Source organism: Theropithecus gelada, chromosome 13, assembly GCF_003255815.1.
Source record: "Theropithecus gelada isolate Dixy chromosome 13, Tgel_1.0, whole genome shotgun sequence".
Taxonomy (NCBI): domain Eukaryota; kingdom Metazoa; phylum Chordata; class Mammalia; order Primates; family Cercopithecidae; genus Theropithecus; species Theropithecus gelada.
In genome coordinates this window covers 91,135,671-91,150,130 of record NC_037681.1, presented here as the reverse complement: position 1 = coordinate 91,150,130, position 14,460 = coordinate 91,135,671, and positions in this window count along the sequence as shown.

Sequence of the window (14,460 nt, the reverse complement as noted above, 5' to 3'; positions counted from 1 at the left end):
GGTCTCTAACTCCTGACCTCAAGTGATCCACTCGCCTTGGCCTCCCAAGGCAGTGGCTTTTTAGGAGCCAAATTTTACACTTGGGAATAAAAGAAAGTTGGGCATTTATGCTGAAAGGGAAAGAGAGAAAGTAGGAAGGGGAGACCACTGTCCAGGACCATCTGCTCCAATGGAAGCCTCAGGCTTGTGCATCTGCACAGGTGCCTGGGACCCAGAGTCCATAAGAACCTCCATCCCAAGACTTGCAGGGGAAGCCCTGTGGGAGGTAGGTGAAGTTGAGTGCTGGGCAAGAGGACATCTCCACCAACCTGGGGCTGGGCGTTCAGCTGCTGGTCCTGTGCATTGCAGGAAGGGATTCTGGACATGTGACATCCCAGGAGAACTGGGCTGTGAGGAGCCAGCATCACTTAAACCGTGTCCTACCAAATCAGACCAAACAGCCACGCCCCTCCACTGCAGCATGACTCTCCCACCAGCCCTTGTGAAAGAAGCCTCCTAACCAGAGTGCAGAGGTCCAGAGCCCCTGTGGTGGGAGAAGGCTTGGAGGCAAAGGCTGTAGTGGGTTTCACTACAGCCTGCTTCTTGCTGACTGTGTCACCCTGGGATGTTACTGTTTCCTTCTGAGCCTCCTGTGCCTCTCTGTTTAATTTCCACTGATTTAGCCCAGGGTTGTGAAATAAATCTCAAAGCACAGCCTGATTCTTGGAATAAAAAAAATCTGGTGTGATCCTAAATGCTATCAATATATTGTCCAGCTCAAGGGAGGCCCCCCTCCCCATGTGCCCCACTGACTTTCAAGGTAAAAGAAGCTGGGAGGTGGGAGGTGCTCATGAGAAATATTTTCATAGATCCAGTATCAAATGGGACCAAACCCAGGGGTTGATGATCTCAGGACATCACCTTTACAAGTGGTTAATGACCCAGAGGAGTGAGGACAACTGTCTTCAGACATAAGGAGGTTTGGTCTGACCTCAAGGGGCAAGTCCAGGAGACAGGTTAATTTTGTTTCAGTAGAGGCTTCTGTTTCACTGTCAGAGCTGCCTGCTGGCTCTGGCTGTCCTCCAGGCAAATGTGCTTCCTAACTCCAAAGTAATCACACAGAGGTGGGTGCCAACCAGGGCCCAGAGGGTCTCCTGGTGAACTAGAGCATGAGCCAGAAGACCTGGGGCATCTGACCATGGTCTCCTACCTATGAGTCCATGGGTTACCCCTATTTAGCTCCAAGCCTCCACCTCCCACTGCACCCTTCTGGAATAATCTTTGCAAGCCCAGACTTGAGCCTCTGTCCTCCCAGGGCTTCCCAGTGATGGAGGGGGATCTCAGGCCCTGCTCAATCCCCTTACCTCCCATCTCCTAACATCAGAGCCATCCTAAGGATGGTCCCCACACAGGGACCACATCCCCAGTGACTCTCATCAGGAGAGGGCTTTCTCTGGCGCTTTCCACTCCTTAGGTGCCTACGTGTGCCGGTCATTTGCCACTCCCAGTTCCATTCTCCCCATTTCTACCCTGTGCCCAGAAGCTGACCCCTGTGGGCTGCCTCCCTGGGGCTCTCTTGTCTTCTTGCTTCCAGTTCAGCCAGTGGGAGGCACTGGCAGGAGATCGGAGTGGAGTAGGAGGAGAGACATGGGGGTTTGTCATCCTCGCTCCCTCCCTGTTCCAATACTGCCTCCCTAGCAGCAACTGTGTCCCAAGGCTAGGCTCCCTGGGCCCCTACTCCCCAGCCCCACTCCCACCGGGCTTCGGGACACTACGTCCTCCACTTGCCCCTTCAGTACTGGAGTGGTAATGCCTTCCCACAGTTGCCAGTAGAACTCTGCCAATCTTCCCCCTCCTCTCTCTTTAGAATCCAATGATGCTTACCCAGAGGTTGAAAAGTCAAACACCTCCTGGAGTGAAGTGGGTCATCTGAATTAGTGCAGCTGCTTGATGAAAGCATGAATGACCACAAGTGAGTCTGAATCCAGGGTTGCGGTGGACACGGTGATGTACTGGCAGGCACTGACCCCTGCTGAAGGGGGAAGTCACTTCTCAGTTCCAGTCTAAAGTGGATTTTTTAGTCTAAAGTAAATTTTTAGTCTAAAGTGGATCTCCAGCAGGAGGTCAGTTTCGCTATTTTTTTTTTTCAAGAGAAACAGAACATCTGGACCTTTTCATAAAAATATCTCCATTCCTAAGTGTGGTTCCGGTTTAGAACCGCTCTGTGGCCCCAGCACAATCTGTCAGCAGGCCACCATTCGCTAGCAGCCGCCACTCTCAAGCTGTCTGCTTGTCTCTGGCTCTGCCAGGCCCCTCACGCCTCTCTACCTTCGTAGTTCCCTTTGCTGGGAAAGACTTTTTCTACATCTTTGCCTGAGCAAACTTCTGTTCCTTCAAGAACAAGCTCACGCACACCTCACTTTCTTCTGGAGCCTTTCCGGAGCATGAAAAGATAATGCCCCCACCCCAAGGCCCCTTGCATACTTGCGTTTGAATACTCATCTCAGGTGCTGGACTTTTCGTTCCTTCTCCATGAGCTGTCTGGCGCCTCTGGCCATTCTGTGCCCCAGGTCTTGAATCTTCAAGGTAAGGAATCTCTGCGCATCTTTGTAGCCTGGGCATTTAGCGCAATGCCTGAGACATGGTAGGTAACATGGTAACATTCTGTGGAAAAAAATCGTTAGAGAGATGAGGCTTTGGGTGGACCACTGTATGTCTCTGGAGGCAAGAGAGCAATGTCGTATGGGATCCCTGGGTCTTGTGGGGCTGCGTTATTGGTATGTTGTGTTGGCTGCTATAATCAGACCCCTTGAAGGTCAAATAGGTCTTTGCGACCCTCCCTGGTTCCCTATGTACCATGAGGAGCTTTGCTTCTAGGCAAAAATACATTGTATGTTCTGACCCATGACTGACCAAGAATTGTCACAGCCTAGGTGGATTTGACAAAAATTTTTAATCACATCCATTCTACCCTCTGCATTAGTCTCACACAGAAGAGTTAACTCTTTGGAGAATGGTCACAATTTCATAGCTCTTTTTATTTGCTGACTGACAGTCTACACCCCAGCAACCTTCCAACAGGAGGAAGCCTGGCCTGAGCCCTGAGCTCAGACTGGAGAGGAGGAAGTTGCACATGAAGACAAAGGACAGGAGAAAGATGGGAGGGGGTTTCTCAGAAAGCTTTCGTCTACGAGATTTCCTTCTTGTGGTTGGTTTCTTCGAAGTCTAATCTGCTCCCTTGAGAGGCCTCTGATCCAAACAGGCAATGATGTGAATATAATCTCTATCAGCCGAAACAGAACATCTATTTAGTGTTAGGAATAAGCAGAACAATGAGTCTAAGAGCGACCCAGAAAATGACTTTGCTACAAAATTCTGTCCCTCCTCTATAATACAAAATTTTTAAATCTGGGTTCCCCCAAAGGCAGGGACTTAGATAATAATTTGGGGACAGATCTTTTATTTTAGAGGCAATTTCAGGAAGCAGGAGTGGGAGACTAAGAAGAGTGAGACAGAGAATGAGGAAAAGCCAGCAATAGGAAATTAGCAGTGAGCTGACTACCAATATGTAAAACTGAGGCTCAATCCTACTGGACACCCACTAAGAAGATATGTAGAATGCCACCTCTGAACTGAGCCTCTGCAGATCAGAAGGCTGGGCATTAACAACTGACTTCCATCACCCAATGCACCCAATGGTGAGAGTTGCCATAGAGTCATTAATCCTCCACCCCCAACACACACACACACACACATGCACACACACACACACACACACACATGCACACACAGCACAGATCTTAGGGGCCTGATATGTGACACTGATACTGAGCACAGGAAGCTTTTCCAAAGCTGCAACTGAAATTAGGTGGTCTGAGGGTATATGATGTGGCAAAAATAGCATCTGCTACAATTATTAATTTTTAACAATAAAATTATAATAATCCATTTTTTCATGAAATTTGGATTCTTTTCTCATAACCAAAAGTTCTTTTGAATATGCAGATATTCTGATTTCATAGAATACTGATTCAAGCAATGGCCATTGGGCATTCTGCCAAATGTGGATTCTGTGTGCCTCTAACACCTTCCAAGATGTCGGCCAGAGACTCCCGCTTCTTCCAAGATACCCTGTCCCTTTGTTCCAGACCCAGTTACTGGACTGTGGCAGGCCCTGCGGACCCTGAGGGGTCAGTGCATTGGTCACACAAGTCTTAGGTTTCTGGTTAGTCCATGAACTCCTTTGAAGGAGAAAGTCTGTGACAGAAAAAATGGGGCTGAGGGAATGGGGCCGTCAGTGGTGGGCCATGAGCAATCAGGTGGCTAAGCTGAGGAAGCCATTTTGCAAAAGGAAGCAATGAGGCAGATTCACAGAGAAAAAGAAAGAGCACGTCTAATAGGAAGAGAGAAAGTCACACCCATTCCCAAGCACTTTTCCATTCTTGTTCTTGTGATACCTGGCTCGCAGCAACCTCTGCTCTATTGAGCCCTGAGCCTTTATAAGAATCCTCTCTTCAGTCCAGCACAGTGGCTCATGCCTGTAATCCCAGCCCTTTGGGAGGCCAAGGAAGGCAGACCACTTGAGGTCAGGAGTCCAAGAACAGCCTGGCCAATGTAGCGAAACCCCATCTCTACTAAAAATATAAAACTTAGCCAGGCACGGTGGCGCATACCTGTAATCCAGGCTACTCAGGAGGCTGAGGCGTGAGAATTGCCTGAACCCGGGAGGTGGAGGTTGCAATGAGCCGAGACCATGCTACTGCACTCCAGCCTGGATGACAGAGCAAGACTACATCTCAAAGAACAAACAAAAAAATCCTCTTTTCACCTGAGCCAGCTTGAATGCATTTTTATTTCCTAAAACCAAAAGATCCTGGACTAGAACAAATGCCTCTTCAGTATCTCTTAAGGTAATCATATAGGCTCCCCACTATTATTTATAAGACAACACTTTATATCAATATTAAATTATATCAAAATTAAATTGTATTAACATTAAACCTTGCTTTTCTGGAAAATTCTTTCTCACATCCCACCCAAGCCCTTCTATGACTGGCTCCTTTTCCTTTAGGTCTCAGTTAAATGTCACCTCAAGAGACTCCTACATGTAAGTCCACTCCACCTACCCTGACTACCCCTTCCACTCTAGTTATTCTCCATCTAGTATTATGTTCATTTCCTTCATAGAACTTACCACATTTTATATTATATTTTTTACTAGGTTAATATCTGTCTCCTCCACTAGATAGTAAGCTCCAGGAGGGTAGGAATTATATCTGTCTTCTTCACCACTAAATATTTGACATCAAGCTCAATACTTGACACATAGTAGACGACCAAATTGGATGGATGGATGGATGGATGGATGGATGGATGGATGGATGGATGGACAGATGGATGGACATCTAAATTCCTGGATAAATTGGATGGATAAATTTACCAGATAGTTTATCACTCTTTAGAAATATTGTAGGATTCTACTCACTAGTATTTCTTAAGGACTTTTGCACCTAAATTCTATATCCACTGAAAATATCCTAAATTAATACAGAATAAAGACATTGTGCAGCCAAACAAAAGGGGAAATAATTCAGCAGAAAAAACTACACACCACAAGTTATACTAAATGGTACTCTTCAGGCAGGAACATGATCTCACATGGGATGACAAAGGAATAAACAGTGTCAGAAAGAATAACCATAAATGGGCCGGGTGCAGTGGCTCACGCCTGTAATCCCAGCACTTTGGGAGGCCGAGGCAGGTGGATCACCTGAAGTCAGGAGTTCAAGACCAGCCTGACTGTTGTGGTGAAATCCCATCTCTACTAAAAATACAAAAATTAGCTGGGCCTGGTGGCCAGCGCCTGTAGTCCCAGCTACTCGGGAGGCTGAAACAGGAGAATTGCTTGCACCTGGGAGGCAGAGGTTGCAGTGAGCCAAGATCACACCACTGGACTCCAGCCTGGGCAACAGAGCGAGACTCCATCTCAAAAAAAAAAAAAAATAACCACAAATGAATAAAAATCAGGAAAAACTTTATATTTTTGTCTTTATATTTTATATTGATGTCTTGTGGGTATAAAAATGTTTAAAGAACTAAAATATCCAACAGCAATAACATATATACTAGGGAACGGGCATGCGCAAATAGAGGTAAAGTGTTCAAAGACCTCTTCCATTGCTTAGAAAGTGGTAAGTCTATTAATTTTTATTAGACCTTAATAACTCAAGAATGCATGTTGTAATCTCTAAAGTAACCATTAAAATAAAAGTAAAATAATGTATAACCAATAATCTAAAAGGAGGGGGGAAAGGGAAAATAAAAAGAACTTAACTGAACCAAAATAAAGCACAAAAGAAGAGAAAAAGAAACATTTAAAAAATGGGACAAATGAGAGATTTTGACCCAACTAAATTGGTAACTATATTAAATGTAAATACACTAAACATTCCAATTAAAATTCAAACACTGGGTTTAAAAAAAAAACCTAACTATGTACTGCTTGTAAGAAATGCACCTGAAAAATATGGACCCAGAAAAATTAAAGGTAAAAAGGTAGAAAAAATAGACTATAAAAATGCCAAGTAAAAGAAATCGAGTGTAGCTATACTCACATAAGATAGACTTTACGACATTTCATGATAAAAGGTTAAATTCACCAGGAAGATATAAAAATACATAAAAATCTGTATGTGTGTACCTAATAGCATAAGGTATTCAAAAAATATATAGCAGAAATGAACAGAGTTTGGAGTCTCCCTAACAGGTAAGGTACTGTTTAGAAAGCAGAAAAACACGTATACCCATGGACGTTTAATTTCCAGGGACAAAATTGGAAGAAAGATAAGGGGAACCAACTTCTTGGGCACACCCTGAAAGTAGACAGAAGTGTACTATGCTCAGAGAAAGTATTATTATTTACAATAAGTGAATGGAGCTTCCATGGCTTTTCTTCTAGCCTTTGAAGCAAAAGAACATGTTAAAGACCCTATGACAAATCTAACCCAGATATTTTCCCAGCCCTCTTCCCAAATGCAGCCTGAAATCTCCCTGTTTCCTTCTTGATAATCTGTGTAAGAAAGTTAGGAATACTAAATAACTTCTCTGTGAAGCCCCCAAAGCCAGTAGTCTCCTGACCACTCCTCTGCCATTGATCTTCACTGCACTGTAGCTTAGCAGTCAGAGCACAGCTTAGAAGTCAGACTGTCTAGGCTCAAATCCCAGCTCTGTCACTTGTTAGCTGTGTGAACTTGGGCAAGTTATTTAATGTCTATGCACCTCAGTTTCCTCCACTGTAAAATGAGGATACCTTAAAGAATGGTGGTGGAGATTAAACGTGCACATTTTGTAAAGCTTAGAACACTATCTAGCACAGAGTGTTGTCTATCATTTTTTATCCCCTTCATCTTTTACATTTTGATCTAATGTTGTCTTCAGCGGGATCAGAAATACATTCCAAACATTCTGCGACCTTCTTCCACCCACCTAAGGATCTATGAATATACAGTAAAGACCTCTCAGCTGAAAATGACTGGCTGCTCTATATGGGGCTTAATTATGGCCACATCCAAGCCTTATTCCCTCAGTATATATTCATATGGATACCAGGTTATTTCCATTCTGGGAAAGAAATTACAAATGATGTAACTCTGGCAAAGGCATATTAAACCCCCAATTTCAATGCTATGGTTTTTGAGTTGAGTTTTGAGAGGTCATAAACACCCTTAAAAGCATTTAATCTGTAACTGATATGTTTCCTTGAATGACTATTTCAGATATTGACATAGGATAAAAGGCATATATCAAACTTTGGATGCAATCTTTTTTTCACAAAACCATGCACATTGAAACAGAGAAAACTCTAAAGGTGACCCACCAAAAGTGTACAATTTACATTCTCTAAAGACAATATGCTAAAACTAGAAGTTAATAATATGAATTTAGCTAGCTGCAACAATAACAATAGAAACTCAATGTTTTTATTAAGCAAAGACATAAATAATTTTGACCAGGAGAGATATATGGTACATGTCCACTCTCACCACTTCTATTCAACATTGTACTGGAGGTTCTAACCAGCGCAATTAAGAAAGAAAAAATAAATAAAAAGAATCCATATTGGAAAGGATCTTTATTCATATAATAGATTACAGATCTTATATAGAGGAAACCCTAAAGAATCTACCTAAATATATATATCAGACCTAATAAATGAGTTCAGCAAAGTAACAGGATACAAGTTTAATACTTTTAAAAAACCATATTTCTATATACTTGCAATGAACAACCCACACATAAAATTAAGAAAACAACTCACAACAGCAGCAAATAAAATACTTAGAAATAAACTTAACAAAAGAAGTGCAAAACTTATCCTCAGAAAACTACAAAAAACTTTTGAAAAAAACTAAGGAAGATCTAAATGAATGAAATTATACTCCATGTTCATGGATTGGAAGACTTAACATTGTTAAGATGGCAATACTCCCCAAATTGATCTACAAACTCAGGCAATCCCTATCTGAATCTCAGCTGACTTCTTTGCAGAAACTAACATGGTGATTCTAAAATTCATATGGAATTGCCAGGAATCCAGAATAGCCAAATATTAAAAAAAGAAAAAGTAGGAGGACTCAGTTCCTGACTTCAAAACTACAATAAAACAATGAGAATCAAAGCAGTGTGAAATTGGTGCAAGAACAGACAAAACGGACCTAAAAAATAGATCAACAGAATAGAATAGAATGTCTGGAAATAAAAACCATACCTCTGTGGCTAACCAATCTTTGACAAAGGTACCAAGACAAGCCAACGGGGAAGGAATATTCTTTCCCAACAAATGGTGCTGAGACAACTAGATAATAACATGTAAAAGAATAAAGTTGGACCCCTGTATCAAATCATAGACAACTCAAAATAGATAATATACCTAAATATAAAAGGTAAAAATATAAAAATCTTAGAAGAAAACAGGCATAAATCTTCATGACATTGGGTTAAGCAATGGTTCTTAAATACAACACCAAAGAAAAATAGATAAGTTGAATTTCATTGAAATTATTTTGTGCTCCAAGGAATACCATCAAGAAAGTGAAAAGACAATCTACAGAATGGGAGAAAATATTTTCAAATTATGTATCCAAGAGATAAGTATCTAAAATAAATAAAGAATTCATAACTTAACAATAAAAAGGCAAATAACCCAATTTAAAAATGGACAAAGGATTTGAATGAACATCTGTCCAAAGATATACGAATAGTCAGCAAGCATGTTCAGCATCATTAGTTAACAGGGAAAAGCAAATCAAAACCACAATGAGATACCACTTTACACCCACTAGGGTGGCTAGAATCAAAAAGTCAGATAATAGCAAATATTGACAAGGATGTGGAGGAATATTAGAATCCTCATTCATTGCCGGTGGGAATGTCAAATGATGCCACCACTTTGGAAATAGTTTAGTGGTTCCTCAAATGATTAAACATAGAGTTACCATATGACTCAGAAATTCTACTCCTGGGTATATATATACACACACACACAAAAAGAAAATATATGTCTACACAAAAACTTGCACATAAATGTTCACAGGAGCATTATTTATAATAGCGAAAAAATAGAAACAATCTACATGTCTATCAATTGAATGATTTTTTAAATGTGGCACAGACTGTGCAATATTATTTGGCCAAAAAAATGAAATACTGTTACGTTCTACAATGTGGATGAATCTGGAAAACATTATACTATGTGAAAGAAGCCAATCACAATAGACCACATGTTGTATGACTATTTATATGAGTTATCTAAAATAGGCAAATCTATAGATTATTTGTTGCTAGGAGCTGGGGGAGAAGGAGAGCAGGAATCTGCTAATGAGTAGAGTTTCTTTTGAGGATGTTGAACATGTTCGAAAATTAAGTAGTAGTGATGGTTATGCAACATTTTGAGTTAACTAAAAATGCCTGAATGTATACTTAAAGAATTGTATACTTAAAGAATTGCATAAAGAACGAATTTTTTGGTATGTAAAATGTATCTCAATAAAACTATTCCTAACACACAAAAAAAGACAATTATAGATCCCATTATGGAAAAAAGGAAAAATAATCAGTTAAATGAAAATGAAACTATCACTGAACTGAAGAAATGGACTGAAATTTTCATTGTTTTTGTCTCAACATGGGTATGTATTTGCTGGAAATGCAGTTGTTCAGCATGATGAAGACAGGATTCAAAATATACAGGACAAAGTAGGAAATCATTAGGCGATTGTGATTTTTTTCTTATCACTGATGAGACCATTGATATAAATAATATCATGCAGCTACTATACTTATTCATGGAACCCAATATGTGTTGTTGGTTTTGGTTTTTTGGTTTTTTTAACATGAGCAAAGAACTTTTGTACATGTGCCCATGTCAGACACAACATTAGGGAATAAATTATTTTGCATAGAGAACATTCTTGAGAAGTTAAATGTAGACAGGTCAAAATTAGTCAATATAAATATAAACAGTGCTGCTGTGATGTTGGTGCTAACATGGGACCTCTTATGAAACTTTTCCATGGTGGCATCATCCAGCAAGAAAATAGGATTTAAATTCATTGTGTCATTCACCAGGAATCTCTTTGTCAGTAAAACATTAAAAAGATAATGCATGATGACTGTAGTAATTAACTCTGTACACAAGATTCCCACTCTGGCTTGACCCAGACAGTTCAATGCACAATGAATTGTCTACACAGTATGGCAATCTGCTGCACTGCACAGAGGTTATTTGGCTAACTAGTGTCCTCATACAAAAGAAATTTTTCAACTATGGATAGGAAAATTGCATCATTCATGTCATCTGAGGAAAAGTCCCCACCTCTCAGCTCACCAAATAAAATTGGATCGATTCTTGGTACTTTTCTTTGTCAAGACAACACCTCCAAAATCCCTTTGAAGGGCATTCACACATAGTTCCTCAAACATATTATTTCATTTGTTCATTCTAGAGAAATTGTGTCTTTGGGAAACTTATTTGGCAAGAAGTAACCTGGTTGACTTTCCTGCACAAAAATCAGTTTTCTAGTAATGAAAGTGACGCTCTGAAGTTTATTCTTAAATTGAGGAGGTGAAGGCTGAATTCCATAAATGGGTCCCTGTTATTAAAGTTATGAAAATGAATTAATGTTGCTCAGTTGTCTTTCCCAATTAATATATTAATGATGTGGATGAAGAACTATGAAGAGTTTTTAAAATCCAGTACTGAAAACTAAATAAAAAGACATGGGTGTACCGGAATCCTGTAAATGTTCCTGTGATGGTTACCGTAATTATATATATTTGTAAAAACACCGTGAAAACACTATACCTGTTTAGAAGTGCCACACTTTTAATTAGACATTTTTTATTTGAAAACTAAGCATTACCTCCAAGTAAAGGATTCAAGGCTGAATTCTGCCTTTGCATCATTAAAAAGGAAAATAAGACCTGTCTTTGAACTGTCAGTACAAACAGAAATAATATTGGAATCCATGTTCTACAAAGAAGGAACAAAAAATTATGAGAAAGCAAAAACATATTATTGTACAATTTTTCTTTTACTCAACTCCATATTGAAAATATAATCAACAATATCATGCATACTTATATCATATTGGATGCTTCTCTTAATAGTCTAATAAAAATAAAGTTTTACAATACTTAGAACAGCTTATCTTTCCTACCAGGCTTGTTTCACTCAGTTACGTTACTTCCCTCACCCCTGCAGGCATTTTGACCCTTTTTTCTATGCTGGTGGAGACATATACAAACATCTATACACATATAAAGATTTTTCCAGCCGGGTGCAGTGGCTCACACCTGTAATCCCAGCACTGTGGGAGGCCGAGGCCAGTGGATCTCCTGAGGTCGGGATTTCAAGACCAGCCTGGCCAACGTGGTGAAACCCTATCTCTACTAAATACACAAAATTAGCCGAGGACATGGTGGCACATGCCTGTAGTCCCAGTTACTCTGGAGGCTGAGGCAGGAGAATCGCTTGAACCCAGGAGGCAGAGGTTGCAGTGAGCCGAAATCGTGCCATTGCACTCCAGCCTGTGCAATGAGTGAGACTCTGTCTAAACCAAAACAAAACGAAACAAAAAAAAAAGATTTTTCCACAAATAAGGGATTAACTATAAGTGTTAACTACTCAGATTTCTGTTTTTTTCACATAATAATACATCACGAGCATCCCTCCAGGTCAATAGACATCAGTCTAAATCATTCTTTTTAATAACTATATAATGTTTTATTGTATGAATATATGACATTGTATTTCACCATATGGCTATTTGTTTTGAGTTATTTGTTTTCAAAATCAATGTTATACATAAATTGTACATAAATGTTTACATACTTGTACTTTCATTTCTTAGGACACCCAGGCCCTTATATATTTTCTGCTCTGTTATACTAGCATGTTGTTCTCATGCTTGTTTCCTCATGGTTACATGGCTGCTGCAGCTGCAGGCATCAATCGTGTTCAAATTCAAGGTAAAGTTGAAAAGTAGCAACAGCCTCATTTTTATCTTACATCAGCAAAGCAAAGGCCTTCCTAGAGATCCTGCAACAGAAATCTTTCCCTTACATTTCTCTCTCTCTCTCTTTTTTTTTTTTTTTTTGACACAAGGTCTCTCTCTGTCACCCAGGCTAAAGTGCAGTGATGATCTCAGCTGACTCCGCAGACTGCAGGCTTGACCTCCCAAGCTCAAGCAATCCTCCCACTTCAGCCTCCCCAGGAGCTGGGACTACAGATACACACCACCACATCTGGCTAATTTTGTATTTTTTGTAGAGACAGGGTTTTGCCATGTTGTCCAGGCCGGTCTCAAACTCCTGAGCTCAAGCAATCCACTACCTCAGCCTCCCAAACTGCCAGGATTACACATGTGAGCCACCATGCCTGGCCCCTTACATTTCATTGACCAGAACTAACTGGGTTATATGACCACTGATAGTTGCAAGGGGGCCCGGAAAATTTAGTAACTGGAAATTGTCAAGTTGGCTTAAATCAATTGTGGTAATTCACATTTCTACCACAGAGATAGTAGCCATTTTTTGAATCCTTGTCTACCCTAGATATAATAAACCTTCTTTATTTTTACTGGTCTGATATGTTAAAAGTATATCAAAGTTGTTTTAATTTGTATTTTCCTGACAATTAATGAGGTTGAGAATCTTGTAATATAATAATTAGCCATTTGGATTTCCTCTTCTCTGAATTGCTGCTATTCATATTCTTTATTTATTTTTAATTGGCTTATTTTTCTTTTCCTTATAACTTGTAGAATCTTTTTGTGTGATATTAACTATTCATCTGTCATTTGTATTCCCAATCTTGTTGTCATAGATACGTATAAATAATTTTTTAATTTTGTGGGTATATATTAGGTGTATATATTTATGGGATACTTGGGATGTTTTGAAACAGACATGCAATGCGTAATAATCACATCATGGAGAACGGGGTGTCCATCCCCTCAAGCATTTGTCCTTTGTGTTACAAACAATCCAATTATACTCTTTCAGTTATTTTTAAATGTACAATTATTATTGACTATTGTCACCTTGTTGTACTACCAAATGCTAGGTTTTATTCATTCTTTCTAATGCCAACCTTGCTGTCTTTTGACTTCATTTATGGAATTTTTTGTTACATATGCAGTCAATTTTGTCTATTTTTTTAATCGGTTCTGGGTTTCCTTTCTTGCTTAAGAAAATATTCCCCTCGTCCCCTAACGAACTAAAAATTATTCCAGAGCTCATAAAGCTACTCATTTCAAATTTGAAGCAAATATGACTAGGTGTCTAAACATTGGGAGGGGGGAACTATACAGTTCAATCTCATTGATAAATGGAGATTTTTAAAATCCTAAATAAAATTTTAGGTTTTTAATTTGAAGTGTATTATAGAAAAGGCATTACAACCAACAGGGCTTATCCCAGAACTACAAGGATGAGGGGCAGATAAAAAACACATCACAGATATAACAAGTCGTGGTCACGTGCATAGGCTGTGATTAAGTCCTCACTCTACCACCATGGACCTTGGGAAGGTTACTTAACTTCTCTGGGCCCGTTTCCTCATGGTGAAATGAGGGTATTAATCATATGTAATGCAAAGAGGTTTTGTGAGACTTACATGAGTTAATGCTCTCAGCCCAAAGACCGGCACGTAGCAAATGCTCAATAAATAGCTATTGCATTAACTGTTATTAACAATACAAACCACCTGAATTATTCGTCTGTTTGCTTTGTTGGTTTCAGCCTCATTGATAACCTGGGAATCATGTTACGTATACACAAAGCAAGATCTCACTCAACACAGGTGTGTTGTGAATGATCTTTGAAGCCAGTTCCCACTACCATGTTGAGTGTCTGTTAAGGGAATACAGTAGAGACGAGGGGAGCCAAATGTTTGCAGGGGAGCTGGGCCAGCCAGGTTTC